General features: G+C 37.3%; 1 pseudogene across 1 annotated transcript; it reads left to right on the top strand.

The window, feature by feature from the left end:
- The first annotated feature begins 4,773 nt into the window (after positions 1-4,773).
- On the top strand, positions 4,774-7,666 carry LOC143560281 (PTI1-like tyrosine-protein kinase At3g15890; annotated as a pseudogene). Its single transcript, XR_013140092.1, has 4 exons — positions 4,774-5,188; positions 5,501-5,648; positions 6,521-6,783; positions 6,877-7,666. The product of XR_013140092.1 is annotated as a PTI1-like tyrosine-protein kinase At3g15890 (transcript).
- The last annotated feature ends 4,602 nt before the right edge of the window (positions 7,667-12,268 follow it).

The raw sequence follows: 12,268 nt of genomic DNA, 5'->3' as shown, positions 1-12,268 counted from the left end.
ATCCCACTTAAATATATATTAAGCTTGGTTAAAAAGATATCCGTCAATTTAGGTCAAATAAACACTAGTTTTTTCTGAATGGGTCAATGCTCAATATAGTGAAGTTGGTTTTCAGTTTTCACTAGTTTTTTATACAACGGATATAGATTTCTTTTGAGTATAATATACGCGTATACTTTTCTAACAAAAAACTGAAAAAGCAATATCTAAAATTCAAAATCCACATGGGCGGATCCACTTGGATGTTAGGGGCCATACATAAGCCCGGTTAACGTTTAAAAATATGATTTTGCACTTATGCCTTTTTCAATCTCACTTATATTTATAGCTAAAAGGTCCCCATTTACTTGTGTTCCATTTTCAGTATATACATACTTATATTAGGTTACACGTTAAATCAATTTTAGTTTCCGTGATTTGAACAAACAAATAATTTTATTTATGCAATTTGAAATTTCGAAAGAACATAACGGTTTTGGCTTCTGCAATTAGTTGTTCGCAGTTCATATGCTTAGTCGCTTATTGTAGTCACAAATGCTCTTTTTATTGGCTTTTAAAAAAGTGGTTTGCAATGCTAAACTTTTGAAGTTATTTGTTATTTTACCCGATGCGACTCTGCCTGTTTTTATAGGCCTATTTTATTTCCCTATTCACAAAAATTCTTGACGTTGTCGTTGATAATCCTGTTGTGGTTTATTTAATTTTATTTTACCAAAAACAAAATAGTTTCTAGAAAACTATGACAAATTGCCCTTGTTCTTCTTCACAAATCCCGCCTACAACTCCCAACACTAAATTACTTTTCTTGAAATAATTATAAATCCAAATTAATCACTACAAATATATCAGTAACATCATTGTAGTTGGATGTCGTCATGTCACAGATTGGTTTATTTTCACTAGTTAGGTATTTTAAAGTCAAAACCCAATTAATAACTAATGTTTTTTTGTTATCTACACCTTATTAAAACTTTGACTCCTACTTTGCTTTTATGTTTTTAGTGATGGATTTTTTAACCACATTTAAAACTACCTTCATTATCCGAGTTAGCATGTTTGAAACAACATGTCAATCGTTCAAACAAATATTGACGTTCCAAACCTAACTTGCTCGGAAACACTATTAAGGAGGAAACCTGCCACTGTGGGAAAACCCATTTGAGATAGGATTCGAACTTAGACAATGTGTAGTTAAAACATTCAACATTTGTGCGTTTTGCGACACGTGGTGGTTCAGTCAGCATTTGAGAGTTTTGTAATTGTAAAAAGTAGTGTAGTTGTAAAAAGCTCATAACTCTCATACAATCATTATTATCTCCACACACCCACCTCTCTCTCTCTCTCTCAAACAACCTAAAACGCCACCTCTTTCAAAGTTATGTACATAACTTTGAATCCATAACTTTGAGGGGGGTGGTGTAGGAGAGAGTTTTGGGCTAAAACGTCACCCCACAAGTCCACAGCTCTCCCACTACACACGATCTTATCAGTGATCTCATGCTTAATCATGATTCATATGCTATTTAACCAGAAGACCAATTGCTTTTAATATCCGATGTCATACCTAAATTTCTACATTTCTTGCATCCTTTCTTTCTTTTATACCAACGAACACGTCACATTTCCCCATTTTTTTCTTTTCTCTTCCCGGGGTGAGAAGTCCGCATGATTTCTTGAAGACATTTTTTATTATTAATTAATCATTTTTGTAGATTATGTAAAAACAAAGAAGGATGGAACAGAAAACAACACTTTGGAATTGTGTTAAAAAATATAGTTTTATGATTGATTGTTAGGCGCACCTACTATATATTCATTATACCAGACATGCAAACTATTTGTACACATCTAAAAGACCGAATTAATGTTTCTTATCAATCACAATATTTTTTAAATTATATATAATTATATTTCTTATGATTATAATGTTAATGTACGAGAATAATGTATGTGGCTAACGCATCTACAAAATTTATCATAATATACATTGTATTATAATCTTATTCAAAATAACGTCAATTCGTCAAAATGATACTTTATACAATAATGTGATCCCTACACTCCCTACAATATTGGCTACAGAATAAGATATATAAACAGGGTTACGGTGATTACAAGATTAATTTTAAGCATCATACTTTAAAAATCATATAATCACAAGCAATGTTTTCATAACCGGACCGGACACCGAACCGGATGGCCTACCGGTCGGACCGGCCGAACAAATTTGGTCAAAAAATGACAGATCAAGCTTAAAAAATGATTTTTTTCAAAAAAAAATATTTTTTTCTTAGAAAACCGGTTCAACCGGTCCGGTTTTCCGGTTCGACCGGCCGAACCGGTTCGGACCGGCCGGTTCCCTGTCAGCCGAGCGAACTATGTGAACCGGACCGGTCGGTGGACTGAATCCCGGTCAGACCGGTTCGACCGGCCGGTCCGGTCCGGTTTCAACAACATTGATCACAAGCACTACCTACACGCCCATTATAAATACTCTACGAATTCTTTGTCTAAATTTGATTTTCAGATCATTATGCAGAAGGGAGACCTATCATACATTGATAATGATAGGTAACCATGCTTAGTACATATTGAAATGACAACATCCAAGACACGTACGTTCATTCGTCACTCAACAATATACTTTTCCATAGCATATCATCATCTTCTCTTCTTACCACATATTATTGATTCTCACGTCAGAGGCTGGTCAAAGAAATACCCTCTAACGACGTTTGGCTCAGATATAATGTGTGGAAGCGTAATCATCATACCCAACTTACTAGTTCGATTTTTGTTTCTTTAATAAATATTGAATCATAATGCATGGAAAAGTGATAACTCGTAGAAGTATAAACAAAATTACTATATGAATATAAAAAAGTTTTAAGAATACTTAAAAATTCACTTAGTTTCATATCGGCCCAATACTAGTCGGTAATTATTTGTTATAATTACCCTATTAGTTTCTTAGAAAGTGCTCATTAGATTTCCATGTACGTTTACTTTTGATCTTAGCGGGTTCCCTAATAAGGACACCGCCCCCCCTAAAGCCCAACATTTTGTGGCGAGTGCCTTATTTAGTGTAATCGTCAAGAGTTTAGAAGTGAAGTTTGATCTATCCCCTCGCCAAAAGGCGGTGTTTGAATGCCTTCGGGCTCCTCGGTCTCAGGATTTTCTAACGGCCATCCCCATTGAAGGATTAGGCCAACGTATGTCGGGTTTGGAGTATCGGGCTATCCTTAAGTACCGGTTAATGATCCCTATGTTCCCGACGGATGAACCTTGCCCAATTTGTCGCAAGGTCTGTTTGGATTCTTTTGGTGACCATGCGGTGCATTGCAAAGAATTGTCTGGCTTTAAATACAGATATGATATGGTTAGGGATGTTCTTAAACGGGCAGGGATTTCTGCTAAAAAGGAGGCCCCCGTTAACTTTCTCACGGATCCTCTTGAAGGGAGGTCTACTTTACGACCAGCTGATATTCTTGTGTTCGGGTGGGCAGGGGGGAAACACGCCTGTGTGGATCTTACAAGAGTGTCTCCTCTTGTTGGGCTCAGGGACCGTGGGTTTGTTGTGGGTCAGGCTGCGTTGAAGGCTGAATCGGGCAAAGTTGTTAAACACGAGAAAGCTTGTTTAGATAATCAACATGTCTTTCTACCATTTGCCTTTGATACATTTGGTTTTCTGGCTCCAGAGGCTGTGAAATTTTTTAGTAGGGTTCAGCGCGTCGTACACGGAACCTCTTCAGCTTCTAGGTCCCAAAGCTTCGTTTTTAGCAGGATTGGCTTTGCTATTCAAAAGGGGGTTGCGGCGCAGCTTGTTGCCCGTTTGCCTGCCACTTTATTGTAATCGTTTTATAGTAAATTATATAAAACTTCGTTATGATTTACTTTTCTTACCTTTCTAGTTTTCGTTTGATTTCATTTTCCTAACAACTACAACAAATAAATATGATAATTATATACATGTCATATTCACAATAAAGTATTTGAAAGACAAAAACTTTCTAATGACATAAATCACAAAAGATATAAATAAATTTGCAACAAATCAATAACGTACATTAAATTCAAACTTTGAAAGCTTAGTCCTCCGTAGTGGGTGTTGTCAATTGTCTATAGAGCATTTTCCTTTAAAACGTCCAGTAAGACTGCTCTTCAGGGCATTTTGGCCTTCAAAAAATCTTCTAATACTTAGTACAAAACGATTGATGAAAAGAAAGACGAGACCAAGAAGGATTTGAGCTAACGACGAGGAAGGCATGAGCGTTTTAAAGCCTTTCCGCTACGTATGGCCTTATACTCTTACAATCAGTGTTGTACAAATCGCTAGTCGTTAGTCAGGCAGTGAGGTGAGGACTAGCGACTAATCGAGATTAATCGTATCGGACTTTAATGTATATTTTTCAGTTTTATATATACACACACACATTTTTATGTGTAATTTTCAGTTTTATACATTCACAAATATATTTTGGCCAGAAGTTGACCAAAATCTCACTGGAAATCGCTGGTTTTTGCTGGAATCTCGCCGGAAATCGTTGGTTTTGGACGGAATCTCACCGGAATGCGCTGATTTTGGTCGGAATCTTGCCAGAAACCACTGATTTTGGCCGGATTTGACCGTTGACTAATTAATTGGCCGACTAGCCCAAAATTAATCAATGAACTGATGACTAGCGATTAATCGATGCCTAGTCGAGATTTTTATAGAATACTACAATAATAAAAAAAAGCCAAACAAAAATGGAAATATAAAAAAGGGCCACCTCAGCACCCCGTTCCCTACCATACCTCCAATACCAGTAAAGTCATGGAACTCCAATAGGCTTTTAGCTTACTTCTTTCTCTCTCTAAAATTGTCAGCTTTCTCCCATAACCAATACAATACAAATTCAATACCTTCACGCTTCCCATTTTGCTTCCTGTTGGCTCATCCTCTGTTAGATTATTATTATTATATTACAATTCACAAAAGCTTCCTTACTTCCTCTGTACACGATCAGAACCCCTGTTTTCATCCCTTTTTATTGAAAATTTGAATCAATTTATCGAATTTTACTTGTGGGTGTTGTCTTTTTCTTTCAATTGAAGCTTTGAATTGGTCAATTTGACTATACGACTTTCAAGATTGTCGGCTTATGGATTACCGTTCTATGTTTTGTTGCTTTGGAGGACTCGATCGGTACGTTTAACTTTAATTATTGTTGAATTGATTCAACAAACCCGTAATCTGAACTCTGAATTAGCTAAATTTGTTGACTTTTTGTTCAATTATGCTCTAAACTGTTTCAGTTTCATGTTTTGAGTGTTTGTTTGCTAGCTAATTAAGTCAACGGCAATCGATTTTGACTTTTATCAAATTGTGGAAAATTTAGGGGAAATTGTTAATGTTTAGTGTATTATTGAAGTGATTAGTGATGTGATATATGATTTTGATTAAGTGAATTGCTTCTAGTTGATTTTGAATTAGGGTTTTGTTTTTCATAATTGGCAGGAAACAGAACAAGAAGAAGCAGTCAACGTGGAGGATATTCTCATTGAAGGAACTGCATTCTGCTACTAACAATTTTAATTATGATAATAAGCTTGGTGAAGGTGGATTTGGTAGTGTTTATTGGGGTCAGCTTTGGGATGGATCTCAAGTAATTCTTCAATCCATTTTTATTATTATGAGCCGAGACTGAGCTCGTTTAGGCTCGAGCTCGGCTCATTTTAATCTAGTCGGGCTTGAGCTAAAGCTCAACCTAGATTTGTATTTTTAAAACTCGAGCTCTGCTCTTTTATTATTTATTAGTTATATTTAGTTATGTTTTATATATATTTTCCAGTTATTTACGTATATATTTTAAATTATAATGCTTATATAATATAAGATATATTATTTAATTATTTTTTTTCATATGTTTATATATAATATTATACTAGGGTGCAGTTACTGTACGATAAGTACGCGAGACGCTAAAAAGGCAAAAAACAAAGGCAAAAACCTAAAACGCTTAGAAAACGCTCACAAAAAACTAAAACGCTCAGCCAAAAACCTAGAACGCTCAGAAAACACTCAAAAACGGTTTTCGTGAAAAATCGATCGATTAACCATCCAAAACTGTTTTTTCGGTGAACCAATGATTAATTGGATATGTATTGATGATTCCGAGATGTTTGGATGTGATTTCATGGATCGATTTCGTGAAAAAATGGATTCGTGTACGTATTGTACGTTAAGGCATTATTGTATCGGATCTTTTCCCTATTATACTAATAGTAATTATATGAATATATTGAATAAAAATTATACAAATAAAAATTTGTTTTGGCTCGTAAGCTGGCTCGAGCTCGATATGTGGAGCGGGGGGCTCGAGCTCGTTTAAGTTGGGCTTGATTTGAGTTTTTAACAATCTGATCTTGAGTAGCTCACGAGCGGCTCGGCTCATTTACACCCCTAATTATGAACAATTAAGACCAAGATCAGATATTTCAGATACATAATTTCGATTCATTTTAACTGAATGTGTAGATTGCAGTGAAGAGATTGAAGGTTTACAGCAACAAAGCGGAGATGGAATTTGCAGTCGAAGTTGAAATCCTTGCACGCGTTCGACACAAGAACCTACTCAGCTTACGTGGATATTGCGCAGAAGGTCAAGAACGTTTGATTGTGTATGATTACATGCCTAATCTTTGTCTACTGTCACATCTTCATGGTCAACACTCTGCTGAATGCCTTCTTGATTGGAATAAAAGAATGAATATTGCCATTGGATCTGCAGAAGGAATCCTGTAAGCCCGAATGACTAGTTAAAGTTTAAAGCTTACATTTTTATAGTTTCTTGATTATATATTTAAAATATTGTATAATTATGTATAATCCAGATATCTTCATCATCATGCCACACCACATATTATTCATAGAGATATCAAAGCAAGCAATGTGTTACTAGACGCAGAGTTCAACGCCCAAGTGGCGGATTTCGGATTTGCAAAGTTAATCCCAGATGGTGCGACTCATGTGACGACCAGAGTGAAGGGTACACTCGGGTATTTAGCACCAGAATACGCGATGCTAGGAAAAGCATCCGAGAGTTGTGATGTTTATAGCTTCGGCATTCTTTTACTCGAGTTAGCTAGTGGCAAGAAACCGATTGAGAAATTTAGTACTGCAACAAGAAGGTCGATCACCGAATGGGCACTGCCATTGGCGTGTCAAAGAAAGTTTAGTGAAATTGCGGACCCGAAACTGAATGGGGAGTATGATGTTGAGGAAATGAAACGGGCTGTTCTCGTTGGGCTTGTTTGTGCGCGAAATCAGCCGGAGAAAAGACCGACGATTCTTGAAGTGGTTGAGTTGTTGAAGGGTGAGTCTAAGGAGAAGGTGGTTGGTTTGGAGAATGATGAAATGTTTTGTGGTGATTATAATGAATGATGGGGTGTCTGTTGCTGATGATAGTTCTGATTTTGTTTCTGAAGATAGAGAAAGAAAACAAGAAATTGAAAATGTTGAGACATAGAGATGAAGAGGTTTGTAACTTTGTATGTATAAGTTGTTCAAAATGTTTGTCTTGGTAATTTTTGTTTTTTATTTACTATTTAGTGTGTGGATATTACTGTTGGTATTTGTGAAGTTTTCAAGTGTGGAAGTGGGAGTTTACCCTTGGTTTTCAAACATGGTTGTTTACTTGTTTATATAAAAAAAGGGTTATGTTAAAAGTCAAGTAAGGCTTATCAAAATATCATGAGAAATTGAGGGATTGGTTTGAAAATTAATATAACTAATTTCATTTCTTAACTTCACAAGGGTGCTGATTAGAGGTGCACAAATTGGTTTTTTTAAAAAAACCGGTTCGGTTATTAACCGGACCGGTTTTTTTTTGGCCCGAAAAAAAACCGGTTCGGTTAATAACCGGACCGGTTAATAACCGGTTTTTGTATGTCAAAACCCTAACCGGTCTAACCGGTTTAGAAACCGGTTAGAACCGGTTAATAACCGGTTAACCGGTTTTTTTTTTAAAATAACCGGTTAATAACCGGTTTTTTTCATAATAACCGGTTTTAAAAAAAACCGGTTTTTCCATTAACCGGTTTGTTAACCGGTTTTGGCTCTAAAACTTGTAACCGAAATACGAACCGGCGGTTTGTAAACCGGTCAAACCGGTTTTTAAAAAACCGGTTTTCGTAAAAACCGGTTTCCGGTTTAAACCGGCAAACCGGTTCCCGGACCGGTTTTTTTGACCATCTCTAGTGCTGATCACTAGAAAAACATAAAAAGATTGATGTTCATTTGGGCCAAGAATAAGGGGCAAAATGGTCAGATCACTATAAAAAAACATATAAAAAGATTAATGTTCATTTGGGTCAAGAACAGAGGGGGGGGGGGGGGGGGGGCTCGTCATAGATTAGAGTTGAATCAGTGATGTAGTTTTTATTTTAAATCACCGTTGTATAAATTTGGTGTATATTGTAATAAGATGTTACTTCGGTGTTTAGTAGTGAGTATTGAGTAGTGACTTCCTAGTCTATTGTTTTTTAGAATGACAATATTCTTGTGTTTTTATGCCATTGCACTTCCAACTTTGAGAGCCTCTGTTGCTCCACTCTGGTCGGACTATATTGTCTTAAGCGGATCCAAACTGACTTCAGAGTTTGACTTTATCATTTCCTCAGAAAACATACCGCCGGTTGCCGCTTGATAGTCACTGTGTCACCACAAGAGCAAAATTCTCTGGCATAACACACGGTAGGATTAAAACCCAGGCGGACTTGGAATTCGAATTGTCATAATTCATTTGAAGTGACACGAGTGATGATTGAATTTGGATCTTCACTGCGGAACTCAAGCATTTCTATCACTAGACAACAAGTGATGGATTTTTGCTAGTCTCTTATTGTTAGTAAAATTTGATCGTTAAAAAAAGTAATTTCATATTTATGAAATTAAAAATTGAAAGAGTCATCAAATTTCTTTGTTTTTATTATTATCAAGACTTTGGCATAACCAAGTGGGTATTTAAGTATTATCTAAGATGATTATTAAAAGTAGAAATGCAACAACCGATAATGTCGTTATGTCATAATAGCAATTAGCAAGTGAATAAACTAACGGAGTAAAACATACAAGTGTCCGAATTTGATAATTAATTATTTTTAAATAATAAAAAGTTAAAAGAAACTATTTATAGTTTATGAATTCCATATTTCCATTTATTCTCTAATTTGGTTGATCAATTTTCAGATTTTTATTATCCAACAAAGCAAATACGGGGTACAAGCCTGGCAAGATACAAAAAGGTAAAGAATAAAAATTGATTATCAAAAAAAATTATATAGCATAAAACATAAATCATATATTAATAGAAAATAACAAATTTATTTCTCTCTACTCTCTCAAACCGACACATCACCAACCACCGTCTAGCCTCCACGACAACAACGAATCACCCCTCTTCACCGGTTGAATTTCATACTCAATGACGCCGCCGCCAGCCCTTACTGCCGCGACGAATCATCTCTTTTTATCACCGACTGAATTTCATTCATGAGAGGCGGAGGAATTTGGAATTAATGATTGTAATGCCATTGACTTAGAGAGTGTTTGGAATTTCTTATTTTTGACTCCTTATAACTTATAATTAATTGAAAAGTTAAAAATGTGTTTGAGATTTCTTAAAATATAAGTGAAAAAGTTCCATAAGTTATAAGGTTGTTACTTATGACTTTTGGATAAATCATAAGAAGGCAAAAATAAGGAATCCCAAACACCCCCTTAATTGATGTTGCTTCAATAATTGGTCTACAACGAAAAAATTATTCAGTACTCAAACACAAGAAACCGATTTTAAAATCACTGATTAGTTTCAAGTTTGTTTTCTTGACGGGTAATTTCAACCGTTCCAAAATTGAAATCAAAGACTGTGATTTCTTTTTCTTTGTTTAATGTAGTCAATATGTGATTTCAATACACATAATTCTCTTAACTAAAAACATAGTTTTGTTATAATAAAGGGTAGAATAGTTATTTTTTAGTTAATTTTAATTGAATGGGTAAATATGTAACATTTATGTTAAGGAATTGAATATACGTAATTAAAAGTTTATGGTTGGGATATATGATATTAGTTAAGTTAGCAGGGGGTATATGTAAATGTAATTGCCTAAAAAAACGGGGTACAAAAAATCACCAACTTTTTTGTTTCAAGTTTCAACCACTTACAATTACTTTTAACCCTATCATATAATTTATAAAATATTTTCACAAAAGTTTAATGATTGGGTTTGAGAATACTCTAATACGGCATATTGCATGAAAATGAATCATGATGCCCTATAAGTACAATTCAAATATTTCCCATTAAAAATTGATTAATTGAAAAGTAAAAGCATCAGACTTGGAGGCTTTTGTGTATGTATGTTAAGGTGTACCTTCCTTTGATTATAAATAGGGGTAATATTTGATGGAACTCGATTGGGAAATTAACATGATGTATTTAAAGAGGTGTGAAGAGGTATGTACCCGCCTCAACACCGAGCGAGGCGGGTCAACCCACAAGATATGGACAAGAGGCTTGAAATCAAGACATTATGAAGGCACAAAGCAAAAACCTACGCGCATGGCGCATATCACATATGCTCATGCATCACATGCTCAGGCATCATATGCTCAGGCACCACAGATGCTCAGGCATCACACATGCTCATGCATCATATGCTCAGGCACCACAGATGCTCAGGCATCACATATGCTCACGCATATCACATATGCGCGTGGCGCATCCGCGCATGGCGCATATCACATCTGCGCATGAAACATCTGCGCGTGAGAATAAAGAGAAGACCTCGCGCATCCTCAGGATAGGCGCGTATCACACATGCACATAATCAACCTCGTCCTTATCCAAATCAGGATTAGGGCAACCTTGATTGTGCACGTCAGACAACCTTCCAGAAGGTATCTTTTTAAGGAATAAGAATATGCTGATGTTGACAGCTGCCAATGAAAGGTGGACAACTCAGCAAAACCCATGTGCTACCACGTGATTATAACCAATGAAAAAGCACCAGGTGTCCCAAAGGACACGTGGCGCAAACCAATTGGAGGAGGCCAACAAGGCCCTAATTAGGTCTGAGCCCAATCATGGGAAACCCTAGCACTATAAATATCACATCAACTCCACAAGGAGAGGACACTGAAACAGACAATAACAGAGTATTCAGCTATTAAGCAATACACTCCAAATTCCTTACTCTCACATATTATTATCTTCTCCCACAAATACTTATTCTCACACCGGAGGGTTACCCCAAAGAGGACCCCTCTGTACCTTTCGCGCACGTGAACATGGCGCCTGGAGCCAGAGCCGATCTGGATCTGCACGCGCCATACAGCCCACCAGTAAGAGGGCAAGTGGACGTAACCACACCATACAGGCCAGCCATCTTGGTGAAACATTCAAAGTTCACTGAGCGCATCGCGAAGGCCCCCATTCAGCACAAAACCAAGATGCCAAGTGGTTTGGGCAAATATGACGGCACAACAGATCCAGACGATTTCTTACAAGGGTTTTACAACACAGGAAACCTAGAAAGCTGGACGATGCCAACATGGTGTCACATGTTTGCTCGCTGCCTCACGGGCGCGGTGCGTGTCTGGTTCGAGAGCTTGCCGACTGGGCAAATCGATGGGTTCGAGGAGCTATTGGAAAAGTTCCAAGCCCACTTCGTACAACAGCGCAGACACACGCGCGACCCTGATGACATCATGCACTGCGTGCGCAAGAATGATGAAACGATTGAAGACTACATAACTCGTTTCAATCAGGAGTCTCTGGCAATCGGAGGTATCACTGAGCAACTCTTGCGCGTGGCCTTTATTCAAGGCGCGCGCAGTGATCAACTCCGCCGAGCTCTCGTAAGCAGAGATGGCATGCCAACCACTTGGGCCAAACTAATGGAAGCATCGCGAGTCTTCGCGAGAAATGAAAAACAAATTGCCCAAGATAGGGCAAGAGAAAGAGCGCATCAAGCTGAGTCACCGCGCAGCAACGAAAGAAGGGGCAAACAGAACTCTGTATGGTCCAGGTTGCAACCAACCAGTTTTTCTTCCGCAGAAAAACAGGCGCAACCAAGCTCACCCCAGCCCCAAAAAGACGTTCGTAATCGCGGGGAGGGTGACAAGAGGGAAGGCGGCAGAGATCCTAACAGACCTCTGCCAAGAATATGGACTCCCCTCACTAAAACGCCTTCACAGGTGTTAAGCACTGAGAATGTCCAA

This window comes from Bidens hawaiensis, unplaced genomic scaffold (genome assembly GCF_021521415.1).
Source record: "Bidens hawaiensis isolate Kalapana, Puna unplaced genomic scaffold, B.hawaiensis_p1.1 tig00020322_1, whole genome shotgun sequence".
Lineage (NCBI taxonomy): Eukaryota > Viridiplantae > Streptophyta > Magnoliopsida > Asterales > Asteraceae > Bidens > Bidens hawaiensis.
Note: the sequence above shows the minus strand (reverse complement) of the source record. Positions and strands in the feature narration are given on the sequence as shown.